Below are 13,613 nucleotides of genomic sequence, written 5' to 3' on the forward strand. Positions count from 1 at the left end.
AAATTTAATTTTACTAGGTACTTTAAAAAATATTGAACTTCAGATGTGAAATAGCCCATTTAAGCCAAAGTAGAATCCTGAAATGGGACCTTTGTCAACAGTGTTGTTTATGGAAGAAAACTTCCAGAGAGTGCAGTGAATTACTGCATGTACTAAAACAGATGAGCTGGTAGCCTCTGGCTCCCAGAGGGGAATAACTTACAATCATTGCATGAGTCATGGAGACAGGCAGATACAAATATTCTTGTTAGCTCAAATGAAAAAAGAAGTTCTGCACTGGAGATCAGCGTTCCCATCAGACCACCACCTTGCCACATCTTGTATACATTCCTTACTCAATGTCGATAAATAGGTCATTTGGGAACAATGCATTCCAAAGAATTAGAAAACTGTAGTAAAAGGTATGCACTGCCACACTAACTATTTTTCTAATTATTTTCAAAGATACTGTTCAAAGGTTTGGGTTTATATTTAAATATAGTATGTCTAATTCAAAGTAGAAATTCTAAGGTAATGTGATTGCAACTTTGAAAAGGTTTGCACATCCTTTCACAGATGACTTAGAATAGAGAGCCCTTTAGAATAGAAGCTGGTTGCTTATTTTTTCTGTTCTCTAAAATGAAGTCTTTTGGCTTCTCAGAATGGAGGTTTATAATCCCACTAGGGGCAAGAGCAGAGAGAAGGAACAGGAAAAGACTGACAGACCTTTCTTCCATGAATTTGTCTCCTTGCTTCTGAACTCTACACATTTCTTTGACCTCCCGAGATTTCAAGCCAAAGATTGCTACAGTGTAAAAGTTCTTCCTTTTGTGGTTCTTCCTTTATCTGTTGTCATTTTACTGCCTGTCCCAACCCCCCCCCCTCCCCCCCCCCAAAAAAAAAAAGACCTTTTAAAGCCTGGGGAGATGTGTTTTTGCTAATGTTCATGCATGTTACATAGCTGTTGTTTAAAAATGGATGGATTCAACTTTTTGGACACTTGAAATGATAAGTAATGAATCATTCTGGCTGATTACCTGAGTAATCCACGAACAATTGAAATATGCATGCAAAGAGGAATGATATAAAACACAATAGTACAGCCAGAGGCAGGCAAATTGGAGGAAAAAAATAAAAATAAAAAATGAAAGGGGTTCTTTTTCCAGAGTTTTATTTCCTGGAATGTTTTTGTCAGGTTATGGTCTCAAAACTGCATGGAGGTTGTCCTATGATTCCTCTTTGGGTGACATCACCTCTCTCTACAGCTGTTCAAATAGGATTTGACTGTCTGGCAGAAGTAGCCAGATGCTCCTATGTCTGCTCTGCTTGCAGGTCACAAGTATCATAGGGAAATCACTCTATGCTAAAATCAGAAACAAGTTAGCAATAACAGTCTCAGCATGGACAGGTTGCTTTTATTGCAAGCAGCAGTTCATGAATGTGTCAGTAGCACCCAACATCTTTCCTTTCTTCACCACTGTATCTTCTGCTGTAGAGAACAGCTTTAATATTTTATTTTATCTTATTTATTTTATGTTGTTATGTTATTTTTTTACATTTATTATTATTATCATCATCATTATTATCATTATTATCATTATTTATTTATTTATTCATTTTCTCTCCTAATGAGAGAGAAATTAATCACATCAGAAGCTTTTCAAAGTCATGAGATATGGTGAGTATGTTTGAGTACCCACCACAGTGTTACCAGACCTATAGATTTGTTTGAAATAAGAGTCTAGGTACTGAAATATCTATTTGTTACTCACATTATGATCATCATATTCACATGCTCATATGTTAAAAAGCTTGCGTGATATTGTGGCACTACATCCAAGACAGCTTAAGAGGTTCATAAGAAATTCATTTAAGTTTATTCTCTGAGGTTTTGTCTAACTGCTTTGCAAGTATTTAAGTAAAAACATAGAAATAACAAGCTACAAGCTACAATAGTAACTTGAACTAAGTGGTTGTCTTTCTCTTTTCATGTTTCTCTTTCTTTGGTTGTTTACATGTTTGAAACTTAGAGACATAAAATTAGATCTCTTTCAAGAACCAGAATACTGCCCTTTTCTTCCAATCCCTTTGTTCTTTAGGGACAAAGGCACTGACTGATTGCAGATTCAGATCAAACAAAAACAAGGTACTGTAACATAACAGAAACAGCCTCTTTTACTGTGTAGTTTACTATGTAATCCCTTGAGTACCATGCAGAATATCTCAACTAGGCTGGCTTGCATTCTCACTCTTCCAGTATGCCCCATATGCCCTACAAACGTTATTATGAGACTTATACCACTGATGATGAGAAATTCACCAGAAACTTGACTTCTGGAGACTAAATATTACTGAACTGATCTTTCTCTTTATAACATTTCCTATCTTTTTAAGGGATCTTCACATTTCAGACTTCTCAAAAAATGTGTGGCACCTTCTTGACTGAAATAACCAAGATTTCTGTCACTGATGATGGCAAAATGAAATAAAAATACAACAGAACCTGGATTTATGGCCACCCTGAGTGAAAACTTTCTTTGTACTATTTTCATGTGTTTTTTATGAAACATATTGAAGAAGTGACAGTCAAAAAAACATAGTAGCATTGACTGTCATTAAATTCTAAAGAAAAAAATATCCCCATTTCCTTATCCTTACCAATAAGTTTTAAATCTCACCAGTGTTCATTTGTCTTTGTCTTTGGTGAACTGGCTATAAGGAGGAGTGGATTTTTGAGACTTATTGAGACACTTATCTCAGCCTGAGCCAGTCAGAGGTTACTGTCTCTTTGAAATACCTTCTGTCAGACATGAATTCTAATCAACCACAGATGTTTATTTTCATTCACTGAAGACTTGAAACCAAAAGCTAGAGGTGACTTTAGCTCATTCTTGCTAATCCCCTAGGTCCTCACTTTGCTAAATTTAATCAGTGGCTACTGGTACTGACTTTCTTTCCCTGACATCAAGAAGAAGACGGACCTACTGAATTCATCTCATCCAGCCTGATGAGGAGGCCTACAGTTCCAGGAGAGTGTAGGATGTAGATAATGACATTAATTACTTCTCAAATGATCAAACACAAATGACTCCATTGGTACTGGTTTTGAGGGGGACAAAAATCCACAATGCTGGAGTAGAAACAGAGTGAATGCAGCACTAGTGCAGATCCTTCCCTGCCCCTGAAGAAAAGTGGAAAAAAAAATTGTGCGTGTATACAGAAAAAAAATTATATTCTGGAAGTTATGGAGTTTTATTTTCTCTTTTTTGAGACTAACTGGGATGCATACATTTTTACACATGAGTAATACGGAATGTTACAGTATAAGTGTATATTAAAAATAAATTAGAACATGATACAAAAGTCTGAGGTCCATATTCATTCATACGAGACTTATTCTCAAATAAACATGAAAATATTTTGTTTCCCTTCTCTTAGATGACTGACAACTACACAAAAAGACCACAACATTTGATGACTATGGAAGGAATAAGGAAGAGGAACAAAAGAGAGAAAAAGCTGAAATAGGCTTTGAAATATGTTTGTGTTCTAGGGGAAGCAAATTACTTCCAAAATATGGAAATGAAGACACAGGGGTAAGATTTCTCTCTTTAAGGATGTATCTTGGAGAAACAGTACTTCTGCTTGGGAGCTGGATCTGAATCCAGCTCAGTCTCTCTCTTCTTCACCTATCCTCCCTCCCCCCCTTCCTCCCCAAGATATAAAAGCAAGCCGGGTAGGGATTTGAACTATGTTCTGTATATGATTGTTAGTGTTTGTTGGTTTTTATTTGTTTCTCTGTTTCCTTTTAAATGCAGTTTTATCTTTTTAAACAAGAACATCGAGATTATGACTTCATAGTGACAACAACTCTAAACAAAAACTTATTACACAAAATATTTGAGAAGCTTAGCAAGTCAAGACAGCTTTTGTGATCCCAGTGATTACAAACCATTATCTTCATCTTGGTTTGGTAGCTGGTTTTACCAGGACCTGGGAACAGTTTTTCTGACAAGCAGTATTCATATCCCTTCGGCCCATGAGAAGCAGAAACAAGGTACCAATAGCTGCAGGAATAATGCTTATTGATGCATCATGTTTCTGTCAGGTCCAGATAGCTGTTGTAGGGTTTCACTTAACTTGAGTTGTTTTTTCCATGGACACTTATGTCTGTGTTCTTTTGTATAACTTCCCTGTGAATAAGAGAAAAAGACATCAACTAATTCACTTAAACTCAAAGGGGCATGACAATCAAATCATGACAATTTAACCATTAAAAATGTTTGGTTTTGTTCTTCAAGTACAAAGAGAGCCTAGACAGACATCTAGAGCTAAGCAAAATTAATCTCAGCCTTCAGCAGGAGGTACATAAATTAATAGATGACAGACAACATTAATCAGATCATATGGCCCATACACCTCCAAACACGCTTGAGTGGCAAAACAGTGAAAACTACTGAATTTTTCACATTTAAGCCAAAAATACCCTTCTGCAGATGTAGCTATAATATGGCTTTCTGCTTCTCCAGAAGAAGAATTCAGTGGTTGCTGGGTGTTAGCTGCCTGCTGTATTCTTTGCTTGTGGCAGCTAACCAAATGGAATGCACAAAACCTAACAGGCCTTTTTAGCCTGGTGTCAGGGTATGAAATGACCCTATAAACTGTGGCTAACTCTTCTCATGCCAGGGTGAAGAAATCAATCTGGTAATTATTTTTTTATATTTTTTTTCTTAGCTATTCTCATCCTCATCCTCTCTGACCAAGATGCTGCCCTGCTAGTGTTCTCTTTCCCATAAATATACATGTCCTTTCTCAAACATAGCAATCTGAGTATTATTAGCATAGAAATGATATCAAGAAGTATATGTAAAAGCCATTTCCTTTATTCTCTCCTTGAAATTGTGATTTAACCACTTCAATAAACAGCAAAATCATTTATTGCACACATCATTACCATTGAAAAGATTAAGATAGTCTGGAGATCAGAAAGAAATAAATCTCCCACGAAGAGGAGCAACTTCTGCTTGCACCCATCCATCCCAAATTCCTACACGTTGCTACTCCTTACTAAGAAATGTCTATAGCTTTCCAGAAGCTGTCTTCTGGATGGTGTCTCCCTGCTTCTGGCCAAGCAGTCCTGGAGGTTTTGAAGGATGAGCAAGGAAAGGCAATAACAGGTCATTAAAAACCCACCATCAACATACACAACTGGGAAAGTGCTCTGCCTGTAACCTGCCCAGAGATCAAGAAAATCAAGCAGTCTCTAATATGACTTCCACAACCATGGAAGAGGCTGGGAAGGGCCAATATTTCAGTACCTTCTCCATTTTTTATTTCAGCTGTGCCTGTTTTATTACACAGAAGAATGTGTTATGATTTGCAACGGGTACTGATAGTTTATTATCCTGAAGAATGTGTTGGACAGCTTCATTACACAGACAATAGATTCATTTAGCTGGTGCCTATCTTTTGTGAGACAAGTTTTAAGAGCACTCTATTGCTTCCTGTGCATTTGATGAAAATACGTTTAGACTGTTTTCTCTAAACACAAGTTTGTTTGATAGGTTCCATGTCCTAATTATAACATTTCACTGCACATAATATTGAACTCAAGAAAGAGCTATTATCCCTTGTCTGCTCAGCACTCAGTACAGGGAGGTCATTTTCCTGATTGAGGTCTCACCATTCTATTATGATGCAAATTATTTTAGAATAATAATAGAAAAAGTATTTCTCATTGATTATGAAGTTTAAGCTACTTTGTAAGGAATATATGGTAGTTTGCATTATGTTTTATACAGTTATGCAGAGCAAAATAAGAATGGTCCCTATCTTATGCATAATGCTATATATGAGGCATACTGTTTTTCTCGAGCCTGCTGTGTCTTTGTCTGTAAGTCCACATTGCATTACAAACACTCATTTGCTAAAATAACTTTAGGTATGTCATCCAGAGCTATGTACTTGGCAATCTCACATTACTGCTGAAAGCTCTGAGTCCATTCTGGCAATCTTTGATTTCACTTAGTGAGCTCCTCAACTTGCAGTGATGTTGGTAGCTAGTTGGCAAATGAGCTCCAGCAGTATTAACCAGAAAAAACAGGCTGCACACAAATACACTTCAACTGTGCACATCTGACCTTCACTGGTCAAAGCCACACACTGTTGGGTAATCTCTGCTGTTTCTCACATTTTGCCTCTCTCTCTCTCTCTTTTTTTTTTTTTTTTTTCCCTTTAAAGGCAGGAAAGTAGTGCAAAGAGAAGGCATTTTTCCCTGACCTCATTTGGATATCAAGGACAACTCCTATATCCTTAGGGAACAGATAAGTATGTGGGTTGAACATGCTGCTTCACACAATTTTTGTTCATGAAAACACTTGACTTGTCAAAAGTAAACACCTGCAAAAAAAAAAACCCTGTTTGGGCCTACTATAATTCCATTGCTCAATTGGCCTTATTAAGTGCATTTTAAGAAATTCATTTTGTCTCTCATAACTGCACACTGCTTTGTTTTTGTAATTTATATCTTAAGCTATAGTCCCAGTGTAGTCACAAAACCTGCAGTATTTAAAAACCCAACTATTACTGTGCTAAGCTAGGGTAGAAGACAAGTTTCAAGGCTGCTTGAATTAGCTGGTAGTTTCTTTAGACTTGGAGGTTTGAGGGTTTCTTTTTTCAGCATGTTGGTAACTTGACACCTTTTTCTATATTCAGAATGGGCTTGGAAAGTGATGAGCCACAAACAAATTGAAAGATTTGTTTCCCAGCTTAAACTGCATGATCAGATTTGTTTACTCTTGTGACTACAGTGTCTCCTATTATGGGTGTGTACACCAGAATGCTATTTGAAGTTTTTATCCCAGGATAACTAGGGAGACAATAACTGCACAATGCTTTGTTTTTGTTGTTGTGTAGCTTTAGATATGTTGGATTGATATGAAAGACAGAGAATATAATTGGATCATTCAGAATTTAAAGTTATCATTTATCATCAAAGTGCTCATAAACACCACCAATTATGATGAAAGAGGTTTATTATTTGTGCTTCCACAGGATAGAAAAATATTTTCATAAAAATAATTCCTGGAAAATATGTATTTTCCCTGGATAATAGTTCTATACAGTTGTTTGAGTTAAAGTTTAAATGTCTTACTTATATTTCTTTATCATAATATGCTTACTCTCTGACTTCCATGGGCCTGAGGAGAACTACAACAATGGTGTAATGATTTACTTCTTAGTATTTTGTTACTAGTCCACACATTCAATTTTAAGTGAAATGTTATTCCATCAGTTTTTAAGAATAAATTATTCATATTTAAGCACTCTAAATAGTGTGGCACTATACATTTAATGTGTTAAATACGACAGATACTTTTCAGTATTTCTAAGGACCTGTTGATAGTAATATTCATTTTTAAATCTTTTAATTAATCATTTTTAATTCTTTTAAATTCTCTCCTAAGAGAATTTAAATTGTCTTCTAATTCTCTTCTCTTCCCAAGGTAGTGCAAGGACAACAGCACGTGGTGGACAGTGAAAGCAAGTTCCCAGCAATATCAAGTCACTTGGGAAACATGATGCAGCCAGTGGTGAAGCCCTTGTGTAATTTACAGTTTCTTTGCTGTCTGGGATGAGTAGGGTATGTTGTGGGGTGTGATAACAGAGTCATTTCAGGAACACCTGCAGAGATGTAAGAAGTGACCCTGTCTGTGCTCTTTAGCCACTCAAAATGAAGTTACCTCCTCCTTCACAAAAAAGGTCTCTAATCCAATTCACTGTAAAGTCATCTGGGTTATGACTTACCCTTGCTCATGATCTACCTGCTATTACTGTGAATTGGAATGGGAGTGTGTGTGTGATTCTTTGCAGTGTCTTGCAATCTCCAGCCTGGTAATGTCTTAAACCATTCTATCTAGACCCAGAAAAGCTCCATTACTGAGACTATACTATATAAAAGATGTCAAAAGAACCCATGTCCCAAACAACTCTGTACTTAAAAACTTCACAGTTCCTAACTTATTTCTGGCAATTCTACCTTATGCAACCAAATACCAGTTACTGGAAAACCTGTGGTAGAATTGCAAAAGCTACCAGACCTCTGAGATGAGCTTTTGCACTGGTAAGAATGAACAACATTGACAATGAACATTTCTTCTTCTTGTTTGGGAAAAAATAACATCTCAGCATAGACAATTTTGGAAAGAACAAGCCTCCTCTGCGTCTAGCTTGGGGCAATCAAAGTGTTTATGTGCCCTCTCTGTCCTGGCCTAGGAGGCAGATGCATCAAAACAGTGAATCCTCTTCTGCATCACTTTTCTTAGTGCTTCCTGGTTCTGTTAGATCTGGAAGATGGAGGGGAGACATGAGTACAGGTGTGTTCATAGGGTCTCAAAGGTCAGAGACTTGTCCTGTGAGTGCATGTTTATGTTTTGGTAAGGACAAATCTCAATTTATCATTATATTATCAACCAATTCACTGATAAATACTTTCTTGCAATCTTACCTTCAGCCTCTGCAAGAACTGAGGACAGGGCAATAGATATCTAAGTATGATATATCATCAGCATGCCTATGGAATTTGAGTAAAAGCTTTTAAGATGTTCCCAAGATCTAATAATTCTTCAGTCTCTTCTGCCATGAAGACTGAGAGACAAACCAGTAATCACAACATGAAATATTGCATGCCTTAGAAGGTTCATTTGCTTAGACTTGGTATCCTCAAATGTTAATGTAACATCACTACAAAACAAAGCCTTCTATATACCCAGGTACTGGACTGGCAGAAGAATATAGTTGGGAAATGTGACTTCCTTCTCTCTCCAGCCCTTAACTTGACAAAAGCAATCAGGACAGCTATAAGCAGCCTTCCAAGAGTAAGACAAAACAAAATGCCAGCTATACCTAAGATCTTGAAATATATGTCCTGGTTCCCAAAGATTCATCTGGCTTTAAAGTCAACTGCTACTGCTGTGACAATTGGTGAGTGACCAGCAGCCTTGGAATGTGTGGTGCTGTTAGCTCAGGACAGTGACTGAAAGTCTTGTGTCTCAAAGAAGAAATGGCTATGGTTCTTAAGGTTAGTTTGTCCCTATCCCATCTTCTCCCCAGTGAAGATCCAGCAATATGGAGGCTGGCTCTCCCCATCTCTTTTATTTTCATATTGGCTATACATAAGCATTTGGTTTTTTGGGGGGAGGTGGAGGGGGGAGAAGATGGGAACATCCCATCTCCACTGCTGTGGAGACAACAATGAGGAAAGGTAATTGCAGGTTGGAAGTTTCCTGGAGCTTCTCACCTTCCATCTCTCCAATGTCCTGAATGCATTTTGGACTGCTCTTCTGGCTTATTTTACAAATGCTGATCCATCCTTCCTGCCCCCTGACTTAATGCTTCCAATTTATTTAAAGATAAGCTCTCTCAGAAGTTTGAGTCTCACGGTGGATTCCCCTCTGACAATGCCTGTAAGTTAGGTTTTCTCTGCCTTTCTGCTATCCCACTCCTCTTATATGTACCATATATCAACATTGAGCCCGCAAAAAAAAAACATAAGGTGATAAGAGAAGGAAAAAAGATTAAACTAACACTAATAAATAAATAAATAATAAAAAATAGGGTTTATCTATTCCTTTAAATAGCTCGACTTCCTAAGACCTCCTGGTATGTAATTACCACAAGATAAGCTCTGCAGAAATCCACTCAAGCCTCATCCCAGGAACATATTGGTTTGCCTGCAACTGCTCACTCTAGCAGATTCTGGCTTTGTTTACCTCTGGGCAGGATGACTGGACAGATTGATGGACTGAAGATGTGTGACTGAGATACAAATCAGCTTATATAGCACATCCTAACATTCTGCTACCTTCAAGGAGCAGATGTTATATGTCACAGCGAGATAGGATTTTGGTGTAAAAACAGACTCCTGGCCTCTGCCCTTTGTAGAAGAGGGATTTTCCTTAACCAAGTTTGGAAATAACAAGTGCAATGAGGCAGTGCTCTTTCACCCTCCCAAAAGTAAGAGAGAAACAGAGAATTGTGACTTTGCATCCTTCCTTTCTAATTTAACCACTTTTTTTTTTTTGAAATTACTGTAATGATTTTCATATATTGGGTTGTGTCTGTTAATTGTATATTGTTTTCAAGTCTACTGCCTTTAAGTCACTGTGCATATTCTCAGCTGTGTGTACGTGTATTGGGAGACTTACCCAATAAATAGGTAAAATAATAGGCTCACTAGATATGCTACACAATTCATACCTACATCAGTGTATTCACAATTTTCTTTGCGTTTCCCAGTGCAGCTAGTTTCTTCTTTAGTTTATAATAGTGTGATAGTGATTGCTGAAGTTCAAAGTCCTATGCACTTTTTCTCCTGCGTCAGCCAATCTATCACTCATTTTTTAAGGTATGAGAATAACAGAAGTTAAAATCAAATCATTTTTAATGCTCACTGATAGCAGATTGAATCTTATTTCCTTTTAGTGACAGAAGCGTAAAGGTCATACAGTAAAACATTCTAGAAACAGCTAGAAGAATCTTTTGTTTGTCTTTGTAGACCTAATTGTGTGATTTCTTTTCTTATTCAGACCAATAACTTAAGAGAAAAAAAAATAAGAATAATAATGATTAAAAACAAACAAACAAACAAACAAAAACACACAGCTCTGTGGCATGGGATTCTCTTCTACTGCAGAGGCTGAGACCTCATTGAAAACGTTCATTCTCATTGGTAGCACCATAGGAAGATATCACCAACAAAGAGCCAGAAATTCTTACCCCTGTGAATAACAACACCTCAACTAGCATTTGATTTTCCCACTGTTAATTTGCTGTAGGTCCTTAGAACAGCTTCTGTCTATGTTCATCATCATTTCGTTTATCTCCACCCATGTAGAGCTGTGTCAGCTGTGTCTTACAGTCAGGACAGGCTGTAGAAATTTGAATAGCCATTTCATAGTATTTATATATGTGGTTTTTGTTTGTTTGTTTGTTTGTTTTTTCTATGAGATACTTAACATGTGACAAATGATTTAAATAAAATTATTGTAAAACATTTCTGTCTGTAGGTCCCATTTGAGTTACTAGATTAATATTGATAGTTGGTATGGAAAGACATAGTTTAAACCAGCCTATTAATTTTTGTGGGAATTATACAATGATTTGTCTTCATCTGGACTTTTATCTAATGTTAATTCCCATAGTACAGGTAAGAAGATTGTTCAGATCTTGTTTCTTCTCTTTCTTTCTGAGAAGAAGACCTTATATTCTCCTTGAAGAATTGTATGAGGCCATCTGTGCATTAGGTCAACAACAAAGTTAGAGGTTATTCTTCTTGATTTCTTCTGGAATATTCACCAGACTCGCTCAAAACATATTAAAATGGGCAGCTTCTCTTTTAGAGATATAAGATCAGAGAGCAATCTGTACAAGCTAGAGAGTGATCAAGCCATTGGGTGGTGGCAGATGGCCTTCCTGATTCCTGAAACCTCAGTGACTGCTGGTTTCTGCAGTGGTCTCATGCATTGTGCTTACTACCCACTCTCTTCACCTTGTATCTGTTTGCTCAGCACCCTTTTCCTATAGGCTGCTGACTCCAAAACATCCAAACTCTTATGCACTGGGGTAGCTTGCTTATTTCGGGAAAAACATCTCTGTTCTGTAAGTTATGACTCTACTTGACAGCTTTACCAGATTGAGACCAAAATACTCAACCCTTTTGAGAGTGGGATTGTCCTGTTGTAATCCATGTGGTTGCCAATTAAATTAAGGTTCTGTTGCATTTATAATTAAGAATCAAATCCTGATTTTGTACATGGAAAGGTGGGAGTTGAACAATTATATCATAAAAAATAAGGAGTCACAAACTTGCCTTGGGACTAATTCCTGTTTTAAGTAAATTCTTTAAAATGCCGGCTTTCAGTTCCAGTTTATACATCTCCAAGAAGTACAACTGTTGCTGTCAATACCACAGAGCTAGAAGAAGTTCTGTTTCCCCTCCTGCCCTATTACTCAGCAAAGGACTATTCATAACTGCCCAAAATAAATATGACTTTATAACATAAGGCTTTTACTATGTATTGCCATCCATCCATCTTTTTGAAATATTTCACTATTTATGTTTATGCATTTATACTCTTTCTTCTGGTATACTGCTTTTTAAGTAACATTGTCTAGGGTTATGAATTCATGTGGAAAGGAAAACACTTAAGGACTTCTTATTTTCTTCAAGTGAATGAGGAAATGCACAGTTAATGCAAGCAAAAAACATCACCAAGACAAAACAAAACAACAAACAGACCAAAACACTGCTATGCTTTTTCATCTCTTGGTAACAGCACCATTATTAGTGTTTGACCATAATGGTAAAAGAAGGTAAGGGGTACATCAAAGAACAAGAAAATACAGTCCTGTAGGTCAAACGTTGGCTTTCAGGAATGGTGTCAGAGGCAAACTGCAGTAGCTGTTCTCTTTCCTCTAGTATTTGCTCTGCAACAGAGCTCAGACCTTGAGTTCAATCCTATTCCAAAACAAAAAACATTGATTATTTCTCTATAACTAAAAGAAATTTCCTTTTCACACAAAAATGTCAGGATGAATTTCATATTGTTATGTAGCTTTGTATGCTCATTTAAAAAAAAACTTTTTTTTTTTTTCACCGTTTATAAATTATGAAACATAACAATATTCATTTCTTTCTTATTCTCAGACATAGTACTGACCTGAGTTCAGGAACAAGAGAGTTGCAGGCAGGGTATTGATATATTTTGATATTGCAGCTTACAGCAACAAGGAGAGAGAAACTGTTGCATTATTTTGGATATTTCTAATAAAAAATAAAATATAAAAAATAAATAAAATAAAAATAAAAATAAAAAAATAAAAAATAAAAAATAAAATAAACATAAAAATAAAAATAAAAATAAATAAAAACAGAGAGCAACAATTTCTAAGAACAGAGAAACCTTACCTTCCTCAGCATATGTGATATTCTTCCTTGCATAAAATTTCTAATATTTTCTGCAATATATATATATTTTTTTTCTTTCCATTGAGGAGTAAAAGACTGGATTAACATTTGGGCTGTGCTCTAGGTTACTACATTAGTAAAGTTACAATGCAATGCATTTGATTCTACATGCTACACAAAACCATTTTTTAGTTTCGTTTAGTTGTAAAAAGATAAACTGGAAAAACAAACACACACACACACACAAAAAAACAAAAACAAAAAAAAAAAAACACAGATGGAATATATTCTCCAATGTAAAACTTAATTTAACTCTACTATAACTCTAGTTAGAGCACCTCTCTGATTATATTCCTCATCTCAGAGGGAAAGAGAAATCAGAATTGTGTACTCTTTAAAGGTAAAATCCACAGAGAGAAATGTTAACATTTATATTGTTCCAGTGCCCTTTAATTCAGATCCAGATTTAACATCCTAAATTACCATCTTTAGGTGATCTATTCTCTGAAAGTCAAAAAGTCCTATTTTTTATGCTCATTTCAATGTTGTTCAGCCATTAATGCTCACAACAGTGTCATGAAGTTATGGTATGGTTCTTTATTTGCCAAGATTTTAGCCTTCTTCTACTCAAAGTTGGAGTCACACTGGAAAAATCAACATGGCACTT

At 36.2% G+C, this 13,613-nt stretch overlaps 1 long non-coding RNA gene across 2 annotated transcripts in view; it reads left to right on the top strand.

The window, feature by feature from the left end:
* The window catches only part of LOC101790744 (uncharacterized), a 31,582-nt gene extending 19,282 nt beyond the window's left edge, over positions 1 to 12,300 (top strand). For both annotated transcript variants that reach the window (XR_217495.6, XR_005262637.2), the window contains 3 exons: positions 3,418 to 3,575; positions 6,220 to 6,306; positions 7,485 to 12,300. This is a non-coding gene — a long non-coding RNA (uncharacterized lncRNA). The remainder of the gene's footprint in view (positions 1 to 3,417; positions 3,576 to 6,219; positions 6,307 to 7,484) is intronic.
* The last annotated feature ends 1,313 nt before the right edge of the window (positions 12,301 to 13,613 follow it).

The sequence above is a fragment of the Anas platyrhynchos genome, chromosome 1 (assembly GCF_047663525.1).
Source record: "Anas platyrhynchos isolate ZD024472 breed Pekin duck chromosome 1, IASCAAS_PekinDuck_T2T, whole genome shotgun sequence".
NCBI classification, from domain to species: domain Eukaryota; kingdom Metazoa; phylum Chordata; class Aves; order Anseriformes; family Anatidae; genus Anas; species Anas platyrhynchos.